Genomic DNA, 24,583 nt, shown 5'->3' on the forward strand with positions numbered 1-24,583 from the left:
TCCTGTGACATTTGGAAATGGTGCTCTCCACTCTCTGTCCTTTGACAGTTGGAACTGGTGCTCTCCAATCTCTCTCCTGTAACAGTTGGAACTGGTGCTCTCCACTCTCTGTCCTTTGACAGTTGGAACTGGTGCTCTCCAATCTCTCTCCTGTAACAGTTGGAACTGGTGCTCTCCACTCTCTGTCCTTTGACAGTTGGAACTGGTGCTCTCCAATCTCGCGTCCTGTGACAGTTGGAACAGGTGCTCTCCACTCTCTCTCCTGTGACAGTTGGAAATTCTGCTCTCCACTCTCTCCTGTGACAGTTGGAAATGGTGCTTTCCACTCTCCCGTCCTGTGACAGTTGGAACTGGTGCTCTCCACTCTCCCGTGCTGTGACAGTTGGAACTGGTGCTCTCCACTCTCTGTCCTGTGACAGTTGGAAATGCTGCTCTCCACTCTCTGACCTGTGACAGTTGGAACTGCTGCTTTCCATTCTCCCATCCCGCGACAGTTTGAACTGGTGCTCTCCTCTCTCTGTCCTGTGACAGTTGGAAGTGGTGCCCTCCAATCTCCGTCCTGTGACAGTTGGAAGTGGTGCTCTCCACTCTCCGTCCTGTGCCAGTTGGAACTGGTGCTCTCCAATCTCCGTCCTGTGACAGTTGTAACCGGTGTTGTCCACCCTCTGACCTGCGACAGTTGGAACTGGTTCTCTCCAACCACTGTCCTGTGACAGTTGGAAATTTTGCTCTCCACTCTCTGTCCTGTGACAGTTGGAAATGGTGCTCTCCACTCTCCCGTCCTGTGAAAGTTGGAACTGTTGCTCTCCACTCTCCCATGCTGTGACCTTTGGAACTGGTACTCTCCACTCTCCCGTCCCGTGACAGTTTGAACTGGTGCTATCCAATCTCCCGTCCAGTGACAGTTGGAACTGGTTCTCTCCAATCTCTGTCCTGTGACAGTTGGAAATTTTGCTCTCCACTCTCTGTCCTGTGACAGTTGGAACTGGTGCTCTCCACTCTCTCACCTGTGACAGTTGGAAGTGGTGCTCTCCACTCTCTGTCCTGTGACAGTTGGAAATTTTGCTCTCCACTCTCTGTCCTGTGAACGTTGGAACTGGTGCTCTCCACTCTCTCACCTGTGACAGTTGGAAGTGGTGCTCTCCACTCTCCCGTCCTGTGAACGTTGGAACTGGTGCTCTCCACTCTCTCACCTGTGACAGTTGGAACTGGTGCTCTCCACTCTCCCGTCCTGTGACATTTGGAACTGGTGCTCACCACTCTCTGCCCTGTGACAGTTGGAACTGCTGCTTTCCACTCTCCCATCCCACGACAGTTTGAATTGGTGCTCGCCTCTCTCTGTTCTGTGACAGTTGGAAGTGGTGCTCTCCAATCTCCGTCCTGTGACAGTTGGAAGTGGAGCTCTCCACTCTTTCTCCTGTGACAGTTGGAACTGGTGCTCCCCACTCTCTGCACTGTGACAGTTGGAACTGGTGCTCTCCACTCTCCCGTCCTGTGACATTTGGAACTGGTGGTCTCCACTCTCTGTCCTGTGACAGTTGGAACTGGTGCTCTCCACTCTCTTTCCTGTGACAGTTGGAACTGGTGATCACCACTCTCTCTCCTGTGACAGTTGGAACTGGTACGCTCCACTCTCTGTCCAAAAACAGTTGGAACTGGCGCTCTCCATTCTCTGTCCTCTGACAGTTGGAACTGGTGTTCTCCACTCTCTCTCCAGTGACAGTTCGAACTGGTGCTCTCTGCTCTCTCGTCCTGTGACTGTTGGAACCGGTGCACTCCACTCTCCCGTCCTGTGACAGTTGGAACTGGTGCTCTCCACTCTCCCACCCTGTGACAGTTGGAAGTGGTGCTCTCCACTCTCTCTCCTGTGACAGTTGGAACTAGTACTCTCCAATCTCTCTCCTGTGACAGTTGGAACTGGTGCTCTCCATTCTGTCTCCTGTGACAGTTGGAACTGGTGCTCTCCACTCTCTGTCCTGTGACAGTTGGAACTGGTGCTCTCCACTCTCCTGTCCTGTGACAGTTGGAACTGATGCTCCCCACTCTCTCTCCTGTGACAGGTAGAACTGGTGCTCTCCAATCTCTGTCCTGTGACAGTTGGAACCGGTGTTCTCCACTCTCTCTCTCCTGCGATAGTTGGAAGTGGTTCTCTCCAATTCTGTCCTGTGACAGTTGGAAATGATGCTCTCCACTCTCTCTGTCCTGTGCCAGTTGGAACTGATGCTCTCCATTCTCTCTCCTGTGACATTTGGAACTGGTGCTCTCCACTCTCTCTCGAGTGACAGTTGGAACTGGTGCTCTCCACTCTCTGCCCTGTGACAGTTGGAACTGGTGCTCTCCGCTCTCTCTCCTCTGACAGTTGGAACTGGTGCTCTCCACTCTCTGCCCTGTGACAGTTGGAACTGGTGCTCTCCGCTCTCTCTCCTGTGACAGTTGGAACTGGTGCTCTCCACTCTCTCGCCTGTGACAGGTGGAACTGGTGCTCTCCACTCTCTCGCCTGTGACAGGTGGAACTGGTGCTCTCCGCTCTCTCTCGAGTGACAGTTGGAACTGGTTCTCTCCACTCTCTCTCCTGTGACAGTTGGAATTGGTGCTCATAGAAACATAGAAACATAGAAAATAGGTGCAGGAGTAGGCCAATCGGCCCTTCTAGCCTGCACCGCCATTCAATGAGTTCATGGCTGAACATGCAACTTCAGTACCCCATTCCTGCTTTCTCACCATACCCCTTGATTCCCCTAGTAGTAAGGACTTCATCTAACTCCTTTTTGAATATATTTAGTGAATTGGCCTCAACAACTTTCTGTGGTAGAGAATTCCACAGGTTCACCACTCTCTGGGTGAAGAAATTCCTCCTCATCTCGCTCCTAAATGGCTTCCCCCTTATTCTTAGACTGTGTCCCCTGGTTCTGGACTTCCCCAACATTGGGAACATTCTTCCTGCATCTAACCTGTCCAACCCCATCAGAATTTTAAACGTTTCTATGAGGTCCCCTCTCATTCTTCTGAACTCCAGTGAATACACTCTCTGTTCAAAAACAGTTGGAACTTGCGCTCTCCATTCTCTGTCCTGTGACAGTTGGAACTGGTGTTCTCCATTCTCTCTCCAGTGACAGTTGGAACTGGTGCTCTCCACTCTCTGTCCTGTGACAGTTGGAACTGGTGCTCTCCACTCTCTCTCTTGTGACAGTTGGAATTGGTACTCTCCACTCTCTGTCCTGTGACAGTTGGAACTGGTGCTTTCCACTCTCTCTCCTGCGACAGTTGGTTCTGGTGCTCTCCACCTTCTCTCCTGTGACAGTTGGTTCTGGTGCTCTCCACTCTCCTGTGACAGTTGGAACCGGTGCTCTCCACTCTTTGTCCTGTGACAGTTGGAACTGGTGCTCTCCACTCTCTGTCCTGTGACAGTTGGAACTGGTGCTCTCCACTCTCCCTCCTGTGACAGTTGGAACTGGTGCTCTCCACTCTCCCTCCTGTGACAGTTGGAACTGGTGCTCTCCACTCTCTCTCCTGTGACAGTTGGATCCGGTGTTCTCCACTCTCTCTCTTCTGCGATAGTTGGAAGTGGTTCTCTCTAATTCTGTCCTGTGACAGGTGGAACTGGTGCTCTCCACTCTCTCTCCTGTGACAGTTGGAACTGGTGCTCTCCACTCGCTGTCCTCTGACAGTTGGAACTGGTGCTCTCCACTCTCTCTCCTGTGACAGTGGGAACTGGTGCTCTCCACTCTCTGTCCTGTGACAGTTGGAACTGGTGCGCTCCACTCTCTGTCCTGTGACAGTTGGAACTGGTGCGCTCTACTCTCTGTCCTGTGACAGTTGGAACTGGTGCTCTCCACTCTCTCTCCTGTGACAGTTGGAACTGGTGCTCTCCACTCTCTGTCCTGTGACAGTTGGAACTGGTGCTCTCCACTCTCTCTCCTGTGACAGTTGGAACTGGTGCTCTCCACTCTCTCTCCTGTGACAGTTGGAACTGGTGCTCTCCACTCTCTGTCCTGTGACAGTTGGAACTGGTGCTCTCCACTCTCTCTCCTGTGACAGTTGGAACTGGTGCGCTCCACTCTCTGTCCTGTGACAGTTGGAACTGGTGCTCTCCACTCTCTGTCCTGTGACAGTTGGAACTGGTGCTCTCCACTCTCCCGTCCTGTGACAGTTGGAACTGGTGCTCTCCACTCTCCCTCCTGTGACAGTTGGAATTGGTGCACTCCACTCTCTCTCCTGTGACAGTTGGAACTGGTGCGCTCCACTCTCTGTACTGTGACAGTTGGAACTGGTGCTCTCAACACTCTCTCCACCCAGAGCCCAACTCCACGGACAGCCCCACATGGGCCATTGTTGGTCCGACTGGGCCCAGTGCCCACCTCCCCGGATAGCCCCACATGGGCAATTGTTGGTCCCACTGGGCCCAGAGCCCACCTCACTGGACAGCCCCACATGGGCAATTATTGCTCTCACTGGGCCCTGAGTCCACCGCCCCAGACAGCCGCACATTGGCAATTGTTGGTCTCACTGGGCCCCGAGCTCACCTCCTCGGACAGCCCCACATGGGCAATTATTGGTCCCACCGGGCCCAGAGGTCACCTCCCCAGACAGCCCCACGTGGGCAATTGTTGGTCCCACTGGGCCCAGAGCCCACCTCCCCGGACAGCCCCACATGGGCAATTGTTGGTCCCACTGGGTCCAGAGCCCACCTCCCCGGACAGTCCCACATGGGCAGCTGCCCCCCGCCCGGGGGCCCTGCTCGGAGAAAGGTCGGATCGCAGGTTGTTGTTCGGGCCCTGAGGCCCACAGCGGGTGTGTGAAGCGGATCATGCAGTGATGTCTCTCGGGTGGGTGGGAGGGACCTGGGCCCGCACTCGGTATGTGTGAAGCCCGCGTCCCCCCGGGATTTATGAACCCGCTCCCTCAGATACAGCAGCCCCACCGCGCATGCTCAGCTCACACTGCCCGGGTGATTGACGGCGGCTCCGGGCGAATAGGAAGACCGGGGGCGGGGCTGGACGACAGAGCGGTCGGTTGGTCCTGCAACCAATCGGAGTGTGCGAGGGGCGGCGGCTGAGCCCGGATCTCCCGCACTGAGCATGCGCGGGCGGCGACAGTTGGTGGAGCCCGGATGATGTGGGACACGAGACGGTGGGTTGTCGGCGCGGGGCAGGAATTGGAGCCGCGAGTGGGGCTGGTGAGCTTCATAAACCCCTGGTGTAGGGCCCAGGGCCCAATAACAGGCCAGAGGCTGAGCCCGGGTTTGTCCCGCCCGCGGGGACAGGGCCTCAGGCTCCCAGGGACACCCACACTCAATGTATTCTGGAAGGAAGAAAAATGGGAGGCTTTCTAAACCAAATGGTCCAATTTAAAGGTGACCACAAATCTGTGAGGGGCAGGGTCAGCTGATCAATCTGTTACAGTATTAATAGCAGTATGGATACAACAACAAGCTCATTATGGTCAACCTTTATCAGTCACTAGTTACACCTCAGATATTGAGGGTTGGGCTCCATTCTGGGCTCCACACTTTGAAAAGTTCATCAATAATAACTTTCAAAATGATCAATGCTTCGAAGGGAAAATGTTCCAGTGTTTTGGGGTAGGTGCAGGGGTCCCAAGTTTCCACACGTGGAAAAACAGGCACCCTTCCGAGCTGGGCGCCCGTTTTTCGCGCCGAAAACGGCGCCTGAAAAAAAACTGTGCTATTCTCGAGCGCTTTGCAGCTCGATGTCTGCTTGGTGTGGCGCACAGGGGGCGGAGCCTACCACTTGTGCAGATTTTGTAAGTAGGAGGGGGCGGGTAGAATTTAACTGAGTTTTTTTCATGCCGTCAACCCTGCGCGTTGGAGCGTTCGCGCACGCGCAGTCTGAAGTTAACATTGGCACTCGGCCATTTTAAAAAATGCTGCAGAAAAAGTGAAAATTTGTTTACTGAACCCTTGCAAAGGCTTGTATTTTAATTTTCTTGATATTTCTGTGTGTGAGGGTGAGGGAGTGCATTCTGTAATTAAAGATAGACTGTGATAAACGGGACACATGCACTTATTTGAGACTATTCAAATTCTTTGTAGCTGTTAAATTTTTAAATTTTTTTAATAAAACCACATTGCCCTTCCATGATCAGCACTGAGGCTTCTTGCAGCTTTCTCCCCCTGCCGTCCGTCGGGCCCGACGGCAAGCGGCTGCCTCAAGTACTGAGGCTTCTTGCAGCTTTCTCCCCCCCCACCCCCCCACAAACCGTCGGTCGGGCCCGACAGCAAACGGCTGCCTCAAGTACTGAGGTTTTCTCCCTCCCTCCCCCTGCTGTCGGTCAGGCCTGACGGCAAACCGCTGCCTGAAAGGCCTGCCTGAAGCACTTTCACACAGGTAGGAACATGGTTTATTTAATCTTTTCTTTGCTTATAAATTTTTATTCAGGTTGGATTTATTTGTATAATATTTGTATAAGTATAACTAAGGATTTATTGTAGAATTTAATGACTTCCCTTCCCCCCCCCCCCCCCCACCTCGTTCCCGACGCCTAATTTGGAACCTGCGCCTGATTTTTTAATGTGTAGACAAGGTTTTTTTCAAGCCTACAAAAATCTTCACTTGCTCCATTCTAAGTTAGTTTGGAGTACGTTTTCACTGTGGAAACTTTCAAATCAGGTGTCAGTGGCCAGACATGCCCCCTTTTGGAAAAAAAAAATCTGTTCAAAAGTGAAACTGTTCTACCTGACTAGAACTGCAGAAAACTTAAATGTGGAGAATTCTGATTTCTAAGATACTCCGTTCTCCACCAGTTGCTCCTAAAAATCAGGAGCAAATCATGTGGAAACTTGGGGCCAGGGAGTGGCTCTTTCAGTGAGTTGGACAGGCTTGATGGACCGATTGGTCTCCTTCTGTGCTGTATGGTTCCCTGAAATGGTGACAGTCTGGGAGCATCTGTCTCAGAAGGTGAAATGGTGAGTGGTCAGGGAGAGCCCATCACCAAAACAGGGAGATATTACAGATTTAGGGAGGGTCAGAGTGTATAAAGAGGTCCAACTCACTGAAAGAGCCACTCCCTGGCCCCAAGTTTCCACATGATTTGCTCCTGATTTTTAAGAGAAACTGGTGGAGAACGGAGTATCTTAGAAATCGGAATTCTCCACATTTAAGTTTTCTGCAGTTCTAGTCAGGTAGAACAGTTTCACTTTTGAACAGACAGAGTCAGCACCTTCAGGCGAGCACTGATCCCAGCCACAATGATTAAGAAGTTGCAGATGACACTAAAATAGGCTGCGTGGTTGATAATGAAGAAAAAAGCTGCAGACTGCTGAAAGATATCAATGTACTGGTCAGCTGGGCAGAACAGTGGCAAATGGAATTCAATCTGGATAAGTGTGAGGTAGTGCATTTGGGGAGGGCTAACACATTAAATGGTAGGACACTGAAAAGTGTAGAGGAACAAAGGGACCTTGGAGTGCAGGTTCATAGATCCCTGAAGGTAGCAGGCCAGGTTGATAAGGTGGTTAAGAAGGCATACGGAATGCTTATCTTTATTAGTCGTGGCATGGAATACAAGAGCAAGGAGGTGTTATGCTTGAACTGTATAAAACACTGGTTAGTGCTGTTCTGGTCACCACGTTACAGGAAAGATTGATTGTACTGGAATGGGTGCAGAGAAGATTTACAAGAATGTTACCTGGACTGGAGAATTTTGGCTATGAGGAGAGATTAGAGTTACTGGGTCAGTTTTCTTTGGAAGAGAGGAGGCTGAGGGAAGACCTGATTGAGGCGTATAAGATTATGAGGGGCCTGGATAGAGTGGATAGGAAGGCCCTGTTTCCCTTGGCAGAGGGGTCAACAACCAGGGGACATAGATTTAAAGTAATTGGTAGAAGGTTTAGAGGAGATAGGAGGGCAAATTTCTTTACCCAGAGAGTGGTGAGGGTCTGGAGCTCACTGCTGAAAGGGTGGTAGAGGCAGAAAGCCTCACCACATTTAAAAAATATTTGGATGTGCACTTGAAATGCCGTAACCTGGAGGACTACATAAGAGCTGGAAAATGGGATTTTGCTGGATAGCTCTTGGTCGGCCGGCATGTATAGAAAGGGCCGAAATGGCCTGCTTCCATGCTGTAAACTTCTATGATGTCCTATCACATACTCCCAGGGCAGGTACAGCACAGATGAAATACAGAGTAAAGCTCCCTCTACAATGTCCCATCAAACACTCCCAGACAGAGTCAGCACCTTCAGGGGTGGAGAGGGAGGAGAAGCAGTGAGTGTAGAACTGAACCCAGCCAGAGTCAGCACCTTCAGGGGTGGAGAGGGAGGGGAAGCAGTGAATGAAGAACTGAATCCAGCCAGAGTCAGTGCTTTCATGGAGGAAATATAGTTGGAGATGGTGCGATGGGTTTGGATTTCTGCACAGGGAGGAGGGAGAGTGTGTGCGATGGGGATTTACAGCTTTGGAGAACAAGAGACTCAGACCAAACATTATCAAGATCTGACAGAGTTACTCAATTCATCAGCATCTCATCAAACACTGTCTTTTGGGATGAGGTTAAACGTAGCTCCCGTCTGATCTCTCAGGTTGACGTAAAATATCCCATGGCACTATTTCGAAGAAGAGCAGGGGGGTTATCGCTAGTGTCCTGGCCAATTTTCCACATGGCAGACTGGTCACGAAAGTAAAAGCCCACGAGATGCAGGGCAAAGTGGCAAGTTGGATCTAAAATTGGCTCAGAGGCAGAAATCAAAGAGTAATGTTTGATGGGTGTTTTTGTGACTGGAAGGCTGTATCCAATAGGGTTCCACAGGGCTCAGTGCTGTATCCCTTGCTTTTTCTGGTACATATCTATGACTTGGAATTGAATGTTGGGGGTATGAGTAAGAAATTGCGTATGACACTAAAATAGGCTGTGTGGTTGATAATGAATAAGAAAGCTGCGGACTGCAGGGAGATATCAATGTACTGGTCAGGTGGGCAGAACAGTGGCAAATGGAATTCAATCCGGATAAGTGTGAGGTACTGCATTTGGGGCTAACAAGGTAAGGGAATACACATTAAATGGTACGACACTGAAAAGTGTAGAGGAACAAAGGGACTTTGGAGTGCAGGTCCACAGATCCCTGAAGGTAGCAGGCCAGGTAGATAAGATTGTTCAGAAGGCATATGGAATACTTGCCTTTATTAGTCGAGGCATGGAATACAAGAGCAAGGATGTTATGCTTGAAATGTATAAAACATTTCAGGCTGGTCAGGCTGCAGCTGGAGTATTGTGTGCAGTTCTGGTCACCAGATTACAGGAAAGATGTGATTGCACTGGAACGGGTGCAGAGGAGATGTACAAGAATTTTGGCTATGAGGAAAGATAGTCGATGCTGGGTCTGTTTTCTTTGAGACAGAGGAGGCTGAGGTGAGACCTGGTTGAGGGCCTGTATAGAATGGATAGGAAGGCCCTGTTTCCTTTGGCGGAGGGGTCAACAATCAGGGGACATAGATTTAAAGTAATTTAGAAGAGATATGAGGGCAAATTTCTTCACCCAGAGAGAGATAGGGGTCTGTAACTCACTGTCTGAAAGGGTGGTAGAAGCAGCAAGCCTCGTCACATTTAAAAAAAATACTTCGATGTGTACTTGAAGTGCTGAAACCTACAGGGCTACGGACCAAGAGCTGGAAAGTGGGATTCGGCTGGATAACTCTTTGTCGGCCGGCACGGATACGATGCGCCGAAATGGCCTCTAGCTGTGCTGTAAATTTCTATGATTCTATGAAACGCTCCCAGGGCAGGTACAGCACGGGGTCGATACAGAGTAAAGCTCCCTCTACACTGTCCCATCAAACACTCCCAGGGCAGGTACAGCACGGGTTAGATACAGAGTAAAACTACCTCTACACTGTCCCATCAAACACTCCCAAGGTATGTGCGACACTGATGCTGAGTGAACCGAGGAATGGATGAGGGTTTCAGCAGAGGATGAACTGAGGCAGGGGTGGAGACGGGCGATGTTACGGAGGTGGAAATAGGCGGTCTTGGTTATGCTGGGGATATGTGGTCGCTGCGTTCTGGGTAAGATCGTCCGGGGGGTCAGTTTCATAGAATGAAACAACATAGGAGGAGGCCGTTCGGCCCATCGTACCTGTGCTGACTCTATGGTAGAGCTATCCAGCTAGTTCCACTCCCCTGCTCTTTCCCCATAACTCTGCAAATATTGTCCCTTTAGTATTTATCCAATTCACTTTTGAAAGCTACTATTGAATCTGCTTCCACCACCCTATCAGGCAGTGCATTCCAGATTGCAACAACTCGCTGCTTATAAAATGTTCCCTCATGTTGTAAATTCCTGGATTCTTTTACCTCAATCTGGTTCAGTAAAATTACTGAGTCGAATACCTCTTGTGTTTTGAACAAAGCAGTCTTTATTACCGGCCAGTAAGACCTATCAGACAGAAGATATACTCTCTGGATAGAGCGTACACACTCCCTACGGATAGGTGAAGTTACATCGTAAAGCGTTAACAGTTATACAGTTTTGAAATCAGATAACAAAATACAAATGGATTGACAGTCTAACTCAGCCACTCATTAGTCAATCTATATGAGATGTTCTTCTTGAAAGCTCAAGCATTGCCTCTAAATGTTTCAATCTAATGGTGTGACTATTAACTGAGACCTTGCAATTCTGCAGATGTATTTCATGTTACAATTATATATTATTGGCAGGATTAGTGACTTGAAACCTTGAGAAAGACTGTTAGCTATGCTGATGTTGCACTATTTGCAATCTGACATTCTCCCAGCTATTCTTCCATGGCTTATACATTTTCATATATACCGTTTACTTTACTGTCCTTAATTCCATATATTCCATTCAGATATCCACATCCCCCCTTTTATCATTCTATGATAACATTTAGGATCATTCTATGAGTATTGCATTGTTGAGTAGTTCTCTAGTTTGTTGGATCATAACCCGGGAACCTTTGACCACAAGAGGGTCTGCTAACCTTGTCATTACTTTACAGCAGAGGTTAAGGCAACCAACAATCAAACAGCAGGTAATTATTATTACGATGAGAACAATTGCCCCATGTATTAGATAGGATCTCCAAGATCCACCCAGAAACCAATCAAACCTGCTAAGTTCTTTTGCTGGTGTGGATAACTTTTTCACCTCCCTCCTTATGTGATCGGCAAGGTGGGTTATGTTTTCTGAACTATCAGGAATGTAAGTGCAACATTCAGATCCTATCAGGGCACACGTTCCCCCTTTCTCAGCTAACAGGTAATCGAGGGCCATTCGGTTTTGCTACGGTCCTTATCGCTACCATTTCAGCTGTGATGCCCTCCAGAGCCTGAGCAGTGCGGTTAGCTACCTGTTCCAATATCGTTTCTTTGAATCCATCTAACAGTCTCAGTTAGGGTCAGGGGAACGGTGCGCAAAGGAATTCCCCCTTTGGAATGTATAGGGATATGTGAACACACCCAGCATCTAGTGAAGTGCCCTTTTTCCGCATAAACGTAAGACATATACAAAAAGGTGTTTACATGGAGCTCTCGCCTTTGTCTTCCTTCCCGTGCACCAAAACTGTCATATCAACACTATTATGCAGACAGTGGCATACAGACACAGTCTCATCTTATAAATAGTCCAATTATTTAGCTGATAAAAAGAGTTCTGTTTTCCCGTTTCCCTTCTTCAGGTCTCCGTCAGTTTATTTGGCTGTCTGACAGGTAAGAGTTCAATCTGATCCTCCTTCAACTGCCTTGTTCAGCTATGGGGAAGAGGAGATCTGGAACAGAAACAGGAATTAGACTAACCAGCAAAATTTGTTTAAATGGTGATGAGCTTGCAGTGGTGCAGGTGAACCCAGGCACTTTTCCCCTCAACCTTGGCTGCAGTGGGGGTAGTGAGTGACATCTAAAAAGGCCCCTCCCATTGTGGCTCTAATCCCTTCCGAATCCATACTTCCCTGGTGCCACGAGGGACAATTCGGGTAAAACTGGGAGGTCAAGGTGAGCATCTTGAACCTGGTTGTGAACTAGTCGCAGAGCCTGAGTCAGAGAAAGAACATAGGTGGTCATCAGTCTAGCTGAGATCTCATATCTAGGAACAATTTCCCTCATTAACACCTTAACAACAGTCTGAGTCTTATTGTCCAGGTTAGGGTAGGCTTCAATCCATCTGCTAAACACATCTACTATTACTAACACATATTTGTAACACTGAACTTTTTGCAACTCAATGTAGTCCAACTGAAATGTCTCAAAGGGACCTTCGGGTAGGGGCATTTTACCCCAATCACAGGGGACTCCCTTCCCTGGATTATGTTGCTGGCCAACCATGCAATGACTACTGATATTCTGGGTGAGCGCCTGGAGTTTAGGGTGCCACCAAGTAGCCAAAAGTGTGTCACTCGTGGTCCTTGCTCCACAATGAGTAGCAAAATGCAGACATTCTATAACCCATGAGGCCAACTCGTCAGACATGCAAGTCTGTTCCGCGGGAGTGGTCCAGAGTTTAGAAACATTGTCATAAGTACATGCATAATATTTCCACAACAGTTTATCTTTTTCAGGAGCGTCCTCCTGTGCTTTTATAACATCTTGGATGGTTGGCATTGGTTTTTCCGAGGCTAACTTATCCTTCGCAGGATTTTTAGTCTGACTCATAATTTTGGGCACTACCATCTGTTTGTCACGAGAGGCCTGTTTGGCCTCTTGGTCAGGACAACGATTCCCTATATCAACCAGAGAATTTCCGGTAGTATGGGCGGTACATTTGACAATGGCAATGCGTTTGGGGAACATGAGGGCTTGCAACAAATCAGATACTAACTGTTTATGAGATATCTCATTCCCCTGTGAGGTTAGGAATCCCCTATTTTTCCATAATTGTCCGAAATCATGGGCCACCCCAAAGGCATACCTAGAGTCGGTATAGATATTGACTTTGAGATCTTTGGCCAAGATACAGGCTCGGGTGAGGGCGAATAGTTCAGCTTGTTGAGCAGAATAGGCGGTTTCAAAGCAGCAGATTCCAAGACCTGATTCTCCTGGTTTACTATGGCGTATCCTGAGATTCGTGTATCTTCTGGATTAATAGAAGTACTTCCGTCAACATACATAAACAATCATGACTGGGTTCTTCCTCATCTTGGGGTGGCTCAGTAAGAATACAGTCTGGATCTTCCATCAACTAAATCTTCCCTGACTGATGTGGCCTCTTAAATTAAAGATAAGCAATCATGACTGGGTTCTTCCTCATCTTGGGGTGGCTCAGTAAGAAAACAGGCCGGATTAATTGCAGTACAGTGCCGAAAGGTCAGTTTAGGATTGCCTGTGATTTCAGTGGGTTCTGTCGGATAGAGGGCCAGTCCACATTGCCCTGCACTGGGATCTCAATTAATGGGAGTATAACCCACTTGGGAGGGGTTCTCTGCCCACACATGAGGATCCACATAGTCAGGTATGCCGGAGCCAGTATGATGCTGCAGAGTCCTTAAGACCTTCTCGGGGTCCCCATGAAATTGGACTGTTCGGCCATGTTTTACGATTTGCATATCCCGGCTCGTAGGGTCAGCCTCATCTATGGCCTTGCGTACCTTAACTCCCAAATATTTAGCATGGTGAGGGGCTAATACTTCACGAGCAATATGCGGTGCCATTGTTAGGGGCTGTTTCCACAGATTCTTATCCACTTCCACAAAATCTGCCTCTCTTTCCAGTCCAGTCACTCTAGCCCTTAATAGAATTCCCTTCACTTCCCCTTCGTGATCCTGATAAAAGTTCTGCAGGTCCTGATTCTTTCCACTGGGATCGTATGCTAGGGTCACGTGATAGGGTGCCTGCGGCAGGTCCAGAGACCACCACTGAGGGGTTCTAGTGGCATAATACTGCCGCTTAAGGGTTTCCTGTTTTACAATAATCTCTATACTCCAAATGCAACTGGAATTTGCAAAGGAGGTCTCTAGCCATCAAGTTACAGTCCAGATTGGTTGTGATAACAACTCGATGTTCCACCGATTCTTTCTGGTAACCCATTTTAACCGGTTCTGACACTGGGAATGTCGAGATTTGTCCCAGGAATCCTGAAAGTTCCTGTGTTTCAGTAGAGGCAGGGAGTTTAAGCTTTGATTGTACAGAAGACATGAAGGCTCCCGTATCTATCAAAAAGGGTTGCCACTCATTCAGAATGGGTTCGTCGTCCGGGGAGGATCCCTGCACAATCAAGCTGCGTAGTCAATCGGGGGACAATTGACCAAAGGGGTTGTTTCTGGGAGAAGTTAGTGTAAGATCCTCCTCTCCCCCCTTGCCCCCCTCCTCTTCCTTTTCCATGCTGACGGTAGGGGCAATTTTTATTCCAATGTCCTTCCTGCCCACAATTAAAACAGTCAATTCCTCTTACCCAGTCCCGGCCTCTTCCCATACCATGCCGGGGACAATAGGGAGGTTTATTAGCAGGGCTCGGGCCGTTTGGTTGTTTAGTATAACCGTATCCTTGCTTATCCATCCAATCCTGTATGCCACACTACGGTTCTATTGATCCTTCCTCCCGAGATGGCTCTTCCTTTCTAGTCACGTATTCAGTCTTGACCCGGGTTGGGGGCGCACCTCCCCCCTCCCCTTTCTTTTCCTGCCAATAATATCTAACTGCCCTTTCCATCTGTCCAGATAGTGTGAGCAATCAAATAGTTGTTTGAAGGTCACAGACATCTATAGAGAGGTGGTCTGCAGCTTGTTGTGCATCAGGGTTTGGCATTGGTCTGACAGGGAATTGGTGTCGGGACTTTGGGATCTTGGAAATCATTTCTAGGCCGGAGGATGTTTCAGAGCTGTCTGACTGCTTGACAGTTCTGCGTCTCGATCGGCGGGGGTGTTTGCTATGTCTTTCACAACTTGGACTGGTAGGTTGACTAGAAGATTTACGGGACTGTTTGTGATGTTGAGATATAGTTCTGCCCTTTCGAGTGTGAGATCTGGTCCTTTCGGCTATATTGCCTGTGAACTGGGGATCCGAATCGCTATCAGAGGATGAGGAGTCAGTTTGGGTTTGTTGCTTTGGTGATATGTGGTTGTTCCTAACTCTTCTTACCGGAGTGTTAGGTGGAGGGTGTTGGGAAGAGGACTGGAGCAAGAGGCCAGAGGGTGCGGGAGGCGCCGTTGGGCGCTGAGTCAGTGGCCACTCATCAATTTCATCATCAGCCTCGGTTAACACAAAGCCAGCCATTTTAACTTGTAGTTGATCAATACCTTTCTCAGCAAGTTTCTCGTGCGCACATTCTCTTTTTTTTTTTAAAGACGTCTACAGTTTTAACATGTGTTCCCTCTGTCAATGCAAGTCCTAATTTAATAGCATTTGTTTGCCAACTCGATAGAAGTGATGCATCTTTTAATTTCTGACAATAATGTCGCCAGGTTGCAATTACATTTTTTTTATCCCCTTTTCCTCGTCCCCTTCCCCAAATTAATCCCTGTGCTTTTTTTTTTTACCTCTACGCTTCTAGTGTCACCTAGAGGCCACTGGTCATCCCCTAATAATTTGTTCAGGGCTCCTGATAATTTTCTAAAGTCTTCAGCTCTTTCAGGGAATTCCTCACATAGCTTTTGTAGCGGAGTATCCGCATCCGTGGTTTTATCCAACTGATTACCCATTTTCACACTGCTCCTCATATTACTGTGTCGCTACGCGTTCGTGTCGTCATGCAATTTAAACAAACTTAAAAATAGACACAGACTTTACAGAAACTAACACTGACTTTAACTAACTCCAAATAACCAAACTTTACGAATGCTAACACTTACCCGTGTTGCCGCGCGATTTCAATACTAAACTACCACGTCACCGCGCAATCCGCGTCGACCCGTGGCTCGCGTCGCCGCGCGAGTTAAGATACTTTAAACTTTAAAAGATAAACAAGGACTTCTAACACTTACCCGCGTCGCCGCGCGATTTCAATACTTAAAACTAAACACTTAAGACTTACAAAGACTTACTGCCATTTGCACTGACTTTCGCGATTCGCATTGCTGCGCCTCTGCGTCACTACGCGTTTACGTTACTGCGCGTCTACGTCATTGCGCGTCTACGTCACTGCGCGTTCGCTTTGGCCCTTCTCCTCTCGGCCGCATGCTCGCGCCGCTGCGCGTCTCGCATTGTTTGTGCGTCTGCACCGCTGCGCGTTCGCGTCGGCCCTACCTTCCGAGTTGCTGCGGGTTTTTTTTTAAATTCAATCAGAGCCTAGACGGGCCAAGTGATATTCAAGGTCGACGTCGTACCTGAGTTGAACACCTATCCTCTATTTAAATCCCCATTTTATTCCCTGTGAGCCTAATTTTCTAATTTTGATTTCTTATGAGCCTCAATTAATTTCTTTCAGTCTCCAAATTTCCCTATCCTTTCGCGTTACTGCGCAGTTTAAATTCAATCAGTCAATGAAAGCCCTAATTTAATGGAGTTTTTCTGCCAACTGGACAGGAGTGATTTATTTTTTTCATAATTTAAAATCTCAGAACATTTTTTTTTCTTTCGGCACCTATTTAGTACGTTACTTTTTTTATAACTAGAGAGAAGTCTGGCACGTAGGCTGTGGACTGCTTTTCGTTATCTCAATTGTTCCAGCCTCAAGGTCGTGTTATTTAATATAATTTTTTTTTTTAAATCCTTTTGAATCCATCTCAGTTGTTTTGCTGTGCCTTCTCTGAATGTTTTCTTTCAACAAGTTTTTCTTTTTTTTTAAACCACCGGGACCATGTCATTTTTTCTTTTTTTTTCAACAAATCTATCCTTTGGGCCTTTCCTGGCTCCGTAACTTAACATCCGAATATACGTAATTCAATAAGGTTCACACTCTTAAACTTCCCACATACAGGACAACACTACGAAGGGTTAAAACAAACTTTCATTCTGTTTGAGATAAAACAAACCACAACTCCCCGGCTTTTTTTACAGCAAAAATCACAGAAGCATTTCTCATTTAAACAGACATTCACAAGAGTCTCTTTTCTTTCCTATTAATTTTTGGATCCATGATTGATCATCTATCCCTATCTAGCTCTAACTATCACCTATCTTTCCAAGTCGCCGCTTGGTTTGCGTCATCGCGCAATTTCCCTATCTCTATCCCTATTCTAAGTTTGAAAGGTATTCACCAGATTGTCCTGGATCTCGTTCAGACACTACCTGAGAACCAGCGAGTGGCTAAACTTTCCTCAGGCTTTTGAAACCGGGGGAAACTGGAGCAGTATTGAAATCATACTCACTCCAGTGGCCATTTTCCCCTCTTCTCGTCCAAGGCTAGTCTGGCTCTTAATTCGCAAGTTTTCGGCAGTCGTCCGTTGAGATCCCACTTCTGACACCAAATGTAAATTCCTGGATTCTTTTACCTCAATCTGGTTCAGTAAAATTACTGAGTCGAATACCTCTTGTGCTTTGAACAAAGCAGTCTTTATTACCGGCCAGTAAGACCTATCAGACAGAAGATATACTCTCTGGATAGAGCGTACACACTCCCTACGGATAGGTGAAGTTACATCGTAAAGCGTTAAGTTATACAGTTTTGAAATCAGATAACAAAATACAAATGGATTGACAGTCTAACTCAGCCACTCATTAGTCAATCTATATGAGATGTTCTTCTTGAAAGCTCAAGCATTGCCTCTAAATGTTTCAATCTAATGGTGTGACTATTAACTGAGACCTTGCAATTCTGCAGATGTATTTCATGTTACAATTATATATTATTGGCAGGATTAGTGACTTGAAACCTTGAGAAAGACTGTTAGATATGCTGATGTTGCACTATTTGCAATCTGACATTCTCCCAGCTATTCTTCCATGGCTTATACATTATCATATATCCCGTTTACTTTACTGTCCTTAATTCCATATATTCCGTTCAGATATCCACAATGTCGCCTCTGCTTCTTTTGCTAATCACCTGAACTCTGTGTCCTCTGGTTACCGACCCTTCTGCCACTGGAAAGTGTTTCTCCTGATTTAGTCTATTAAAACCGTTCATGAATTTGAACACTCTATCAAATCTCCTCTTAACCTTTTCTGCTCCAAGGAGAATAACTGCAGCTTCTCAAGTATTTCCCCATAACTGAAGTCCCTCATCCTTCGTACCATTCTATTAAATCTCTTCTACATCCTCTCTAAGGTGTAGACATCCTTCTGAAAGTGTGGTGCCCAGAATTGAACACAATGTGTCAGCTGAGGCCTAACCAGTGTTTTATAAAGGTTTAGCATAACTAAACATCAAATGCTGCTATTTGTGTGATGGGGTTTAGACGGGCGAGGTTTATCCAGTCAGTTGGATGTGAGCTGAAACATATGCACTTGGAGCGGAAAGCCAGGGACACGCTGTGTAACCAGACACTCAGCACAGCCCACACATCTCTTGTTTCCCACTTGGCCCAGAAGGAATATATGAAATGCAACAATTTACTTGATTTGACTTTAAATAGTTTAGTTTATAAATTTACTCATGCTTCTCTAATTTTATTTCTTAACTTAGATTCACGGCCTCATTTTATTTCTTCCTCTGAGCCTCTCGGCTTCATCTGGCAGCGTAATGTTGGCGAGTGGTGATTGATTGCCCTGGGAACCAACAGGTAGAGAGCTCAGAGGCCGGAGGGCCAGGGAGCAGCGTGTTCTGCAACCAATCGCAGTGCTTGAGGGGTGGATCCTGAGTCAGCCAGTCAGGTGAGTCAGTGTGAACCCCTGTTAAATAATTTATCTTTTAAAAGTTAAATTGAGATTTCTTTTGTCAACCAAACAGTTTAACATTTGTCAGTATTTTATTTCCCTGGAGTTCCTATTATGAGTTTCAGACACTTCAGTGCCAAGTGGACTAGGTGTTTAAAGGTACAGAGATTGATTTCCCCTCATTATGCATCTTTAGTAGTTAAACAAAAATCCTTCTTGTTTGTACTGAGTCACATTCTGCACTGGGGTAGATGGCTGGTGGCTTCAGCCTTTAAAATACTCCTCCTCTTGGTCAAATCCCTCCAAGGCCTCACCCCTTCCTTTCTCTGAGCTCCTCCAGCCCACCAACCCTCTTAATCAGGAGAAACAATTTTTAATGTCAGAAGGGTTCATAATCAGATGATTGTCAAAAGAACGATGCTAAATGAGAGGACAAATTAAGCAGTGAGTGGTTATGGCCTGGAACACAATGCCTGTCAGGGTGTTGGAAGCAGATTCACTAGTAACTTACAAAAGAGTTGGAAAGATTTGCAGGGTTATGGGGCAAGAGCAGGGGAGTGGGATTAATTCTACAGCTGAGGAGGGGCAAGAGAGGAAAGAATGTCCCAGAGAAACTAAAACTGTGTTCAGAATTTCTATCCTGTGCATACAGTGATGACTTTTGTAAATAATGAGGACCGATTGCACAGACTAGGCTTGTATTCACTTGAATATAGAAGATTAAGGGGTGATCAAATTGAGGTGTTTAAGATGATTAAAGGAGTGCATGTGGTCGATAGAGAGAAACTATTTCATCTGGTGAAGGGGACAGAACCTTAAAATTAAAGCTAGGCAGTTCAGGGTGATGTCAGGAAGCACTTCCTCACACAAATGCTGATTGGCTGTTTCCCCTGGCTGGAGAGTCTCGAACCAGGGGTCACAGAATACGGGGTCGGCCATTCCTTCTCCTCCTCCTTCTTGGGCAGTCCCTCGGAGTCGAGGATGACTTGCTTCCACACCAATGAGTTCTCAGGTGACTGATGCGTCCAATGCGGGACCTAAGTCTCTGCCACAGCTGGGCAGATGGTGGTTGGGGTGCTTGGGTTGTCGTGCGCTCCTTCTACTGTTTGCGCTTCGAGACTGGGATGAGGAAGAATTTCTTCATTATGAATCTTTGGCAATCTCGACCCCAGAGGGCTGTGGATGCTCAGATTGATAGACTTTGAGACACTAAAGGAATCAAGGTACATGTGGAAAGTGCGGGGAAAGTGGAGCTGTAGTACAAGATCAGCCTTGATCTTACTGAATGGCAGAGCAGGCTCGAGGGGCTGTATGGCCAACTCGTTCCCCTACTTCTTATGTTCTTAAATGGTGGAAGAAATCCGGAACTCTGTTCCATGTAAAACTGAGGCAGGGGGCCAATTGAAAATTCCAAAACTGAGATCGCTAGATTTTTATTAGGCAAGGGTATTAAGAGTGATGGAATCAAGCCAGGTAGACAGAGTTAAAATACTGATCAGCCACAATCTAATTGAATGGCGGAACAGGCTCAAGGGGCTGAATGGCCTATTCCTGTTCCGACTTACCATGGTGACTTTTGTATACAGCTTTACAGGGTATTAGAAGGGGGAGGATATGCAGACAGGATTAAACCTGGGTCCCTCCTGTTCCTGTGACTCAGTCACACTGGGCGTTACCTTTACCCACTGAGCCATTGGGAGGAGGGTCCAGTGACCCTGCTGGAAAATGCACATGTGAGGCATCAGGTGAGGACAGTGGAATAGCCTGTCGACACTCACTGTTGAGGTTCACACATGGAGATTGGGCACATAAGACACATATTGGAGAGAAACTGGTGAGTGTAGAACTGAACCCAGCCAGAGTCAATACCTTCAGGGGAGGCGAACCAATGAATGTAGAACTGAACCCAGCCAGAGTCAGCACCTTCAGGGAGGGGAACCGGTGAATGTAGAACTGAACCCAGCCAGAGTCAGTACCTTCAGGGGAGGGGAACCAGTGAGTGTAGAACTGAACCCAGCCAGAGTCAGTACCGTCAGGGGAGGGGAACCAGTGAATGTAGAACTGAACCCAGCCAGAGGCAGCTGTAAGATTCAAAAATTTGTGGAAACCCCCCAGTGTTTGGACTCACTGAAAAGGAAATTCGATTTGGGACTATTAAGCAGAAAGTTTGGGATCCTAATGCCCATGGAAGAAATCTACGAGTTTTAACCAAGTTTGGGATTTTAAAAAGGTGCATGTTGGGTCTGAGAAAAGGGCTGCAAGACCAGGGGTGGGTTCAACCTCTGAAAAGCCAGTTTGGATCTTGGAGCTAATCAAGCTGTCTGGGGATATTGAAACTAATCAAATTGTCTGGGGAACTGTTTACCCTCAACCTGCCCCCTAGAAGACATTTACATTTCAACAATCGATCCAAGGAAGTACAGTTTTAGTCCAAGCACAGAACCCATCCAACACTTGTATAATGCTAATCACCTTTCCAGCCTGCATAGAAAGCTGGGACCCAGGCAGACAACTCGACACCAGAAACTAACTTTTACAATAGCTGGGAGTTCATCAACTCAGAAAAGTCTATCAACACCAGATTAAAACTCTTAATCAAGTTTCCTGAAGCTGGGAAGCAAACCTTAAACTAAAGAAATGTTAGATTTGGCGCAAAGATTAAGGAGCCTCTCAGAGTCTAATTGAGGGCCTATCGTACCAAGAGGACTATTCTCTGTTCTGACCATCACAGAAAGAACTTTTCTGACCAAGCACTTCGGAACAACAAGATCGAGAGCACACAGCGAGAAAATGCAGGAAGAAACATCGCGATATCAGAAAAGAACTCGCCCCAACTGGCTTTCAATACGCAGCAGAGATCTTCTACCACGTCCGGGGTACGGCAAGGCAAACAGGATATAACCAAAGAACCCCGAAACCGCAAAACAACCCTAGCTGTCAAAGGAAAGGATCTGGTGAGCATGAATCCCTGGAGCACGAGAGTTTGATCTAGTTAGAGAGTGAGTGGGAGGTATTTCTGTAGTGTTTATTACCTGTAATAAAGTATTCCCCATTGTTTAGGACCTTTTGTAAGATTTTACAATTTTATTGGAGTGTATTTGTGTTATTTGCTTTCTTGAATAAAACCCAAACCTTCTTTGTACAAAACAGTTGTCTGCTGCACTTTATCACACCCTGATTAATAAATCCAAGCTTAGAACCAGGGAGTGGGAGCGACTCGCAACCGCTCTGGTCAGGAAGGCAAGCTGACAGACCCACTAACCCCCTACACAGTACCTTCAGGGGAGGAGAGGGAGGGGAACCAGTGTGTGTCGAACTGAACCCAGCCAGAGTCAGCACCTTCAGGGGAGGGAGAGGGGGGGGAACCAGTGAGTGTAGAACTGAACCCAGCCAGAGTCAGCACCTTCAACGAGAAGGAAAAAATGTTGCCGATGATGTAATGGGTTTGGATTTCAGCACGAGGATAGGGATAGTGTGTGTGACAGGGATTTACAGCTGTGGGGAAACCAGATTTTGTGTACCAGAGAAACTAGAATTGACACTTCTGAATTTCTATCCTGTCCTTACAATGTTGACTTTTGTAAACTCCTTTTACAGGGTATTAGAAGGTGAGATTTGCAGACAGGAAGCTCGAACCAAAAATCACATCAAGATCTGACAAAGTCCCTCGATTCATTAGGACCTGAATATCATTGGCCTTTGACTGTGAAAGGAGAAATGTTTGTCTGTTCTGTCTGTGGGAAAAGATTTCAAACATCCGTTTGACTGGAAAAGCACCGAGACACACAACCGAGTGAGAATGTTCCAGTGTACTGACTGTGGAAAGAGCTTTAACCAGTTACACAGCCTGAAAACATCGCACCATTCACAGTGGAGAGAAACTGTAAACGTGTTGTGTGTGTGGATGAGACTTCAACTGATCGTCCAACCTGGAGGGACGCCTGCACCATGGGGAAACCGTGGAAATGTGGGGACTGTGGGAAGGGATTCGATTATCCATCTGAGCTGGAAGCTCATCGACGCAGTCACACTGGGGAGAGGCCGTTCACCTGCTCTCTGTGTGGGAAGGGATTCACTCAGTCACCCAACCTGCTGAGACACCAGCGAGTTCACACTGGGGAGAGACCGTTCACCTGCCCTGTGTGTGGGAAGGGATTCACTCGTTCACCCAACCTGCTGAGACACCAGCGAGTTCACACTGGGGAGAGACCGTTCACCTGCTCAGAGTGTGGGAAGGGATTCACTCAGTCATCCAACCTGCTGAGACACCAGCGAGTTCACACTGGGGAGAGGCTGTTCACCTGCTCTGTGTGTGGGAAGGGATTCACTCAGTCATCCAACCTGCTGATACACCAGCGAGTTCACACTGGGGAGAGGCCGTTCACCTGCTCCATGTGTAGGAAGGGATTCACTTGTTCATCCAGCCTGCTGACACACCAAGTTGTTCACACCAATAAGAGACCGTTTAAATGTTCTGACTGAGAAGACCTTTAAAAGCAGAAATCATCTGATGAGACACCAACGCACTCACACTGGGGAGAGACCGTTCACCTGCTCAGAGTGTGGGAAGGGATTCACTCGGTCATTCACCCTGCTGAGACACCAGCGAGTTCACAATTGACTGCAGGGGTTGGATTCTGCTGTTAATCACATCGGGACTGAACCGTGTTCATTCTGACAGTTGGGCTTTATTTCTGCTGTAACTGGGCTGGAGTTTAATTTTCTGGATATCTGACAAATAAATTGGATTTGATTTCAACACAGTGTGTCGATTCCTTGATTTCTCCAAGATAACAGGGGATTCATTAATATCCTGTTACCGACTGTTAAATGAAGGAGAAAAGGCCCAAAAATGGAACAAAGACATGTCCTTATGTCACACGACCTCAGGATCCCCGAAAGTGTTTTACAGCCAATGAATCAAGCTGCCACAAACAGCAATGTGATACTGGCCAGATAATCTGTTTTAGTGATGGTGGTTGAGGGCTGATGGGGCGTCGATTGAATGACTCATCTGAAAGATGGCAACTCTGACAGTGCAGCAATCCTGTGCTGAATCTGCCTCGAGAGTGTTTGATAGGACAGTGTAGAGGGAACTTTACTCTGTATCGAACCCATGCTGTACCTGACTGCAGAGTGCTTCAGGCAGACACTTGGTGTTCAGAATACCCCATTCCCCAGCGCTGACATCCGTCACCTCGATAAGAACATCATTTAACCCAAAGATAGAAACCCATCAGTTTCTCCCCCGGACGCAGATGCGGAGGGACAGTGAGTGTCCCGAACATTGTTGTACAGAGTGCTCAATAGTTCATCCCTGGGTCTGGTGATGATTTGCATTTGATGCCCTCGAGTTACAGACTCACCGACTGGTGGAAATAGTTTATCCTCATTTACCTGATCAAATTTTGAACACCTCCCTCAGATCTCCAGTTACCCTTTGTTCTAATGAAAAGAGCCCCAGTTTCTCTAATCTCCCCTGATAACAAAAGCCTCTCTTCCCTCGTATTATCTCAGTGAATCTCTCTGCACCCTCTCCATGGTCTCGACATCCTTCCTGGTGTAAGATCCCCAAAACCTGACAATATTGGAACTGCAGCCTAACCAATGATTTGTGCAGGTTTACATGACCTCTGCCCTTTTGTACTCCACACCCCTATTTATAAAACCTAGGATCCCGTGGGCTTTTTAACCACTTTATCAACTTGTCCTACTTTTTAAAGATTTGTGTAACTGAACCTTTTGTAAGTTTTAGACCTGGCTAAAATACATTAACTTTGACTTAAATGTGCATCATGGGAAAGAGAAGTTTAGTCTGAGTTAGAAACTCAAACAATCGATTCACTGCAGACAGGTCGCCATGGCAACACTGATCAGACATTCCATTCACTGAACCCATTGTTGGAATCTGAAATCAGATCA

The 24,583-nt window shown here is 47.2% G+C and overlaps 1 pseudogene; it reads left to right on the forward strand.

Annotated features, from left to right (window-relative positions):
• The window catches only part of LOC139250448 (zinc finger protein 585A-like), a 198,149-nt pseudogene extending 174,729 nt beyond the window's left edge, over positions 1–23,420 (forward strand).
• The last annotated feature ends 1,163 nt before the right edge of the window (positions 23,421–24,583 follow it).

Source organism: Pristiophorus japonicus, unplaced genomic scaffold (genome assembly GCF_044704955.1).
Source record: "Pristiophorus japonicus isolate sPriJap1 unplaced genomic scaffold, sPriJap1.hap1 HAP1_SCAFFOLD_375, whole genome shotgun sequence".
Classification (NCBI taxonomy): domain Eukaryota; kingdom Metazoa; phylum Chordata; class Chondrichthyes; family Pristiophoridae; genus Pristiophorus; species Pristiophorus japonicus.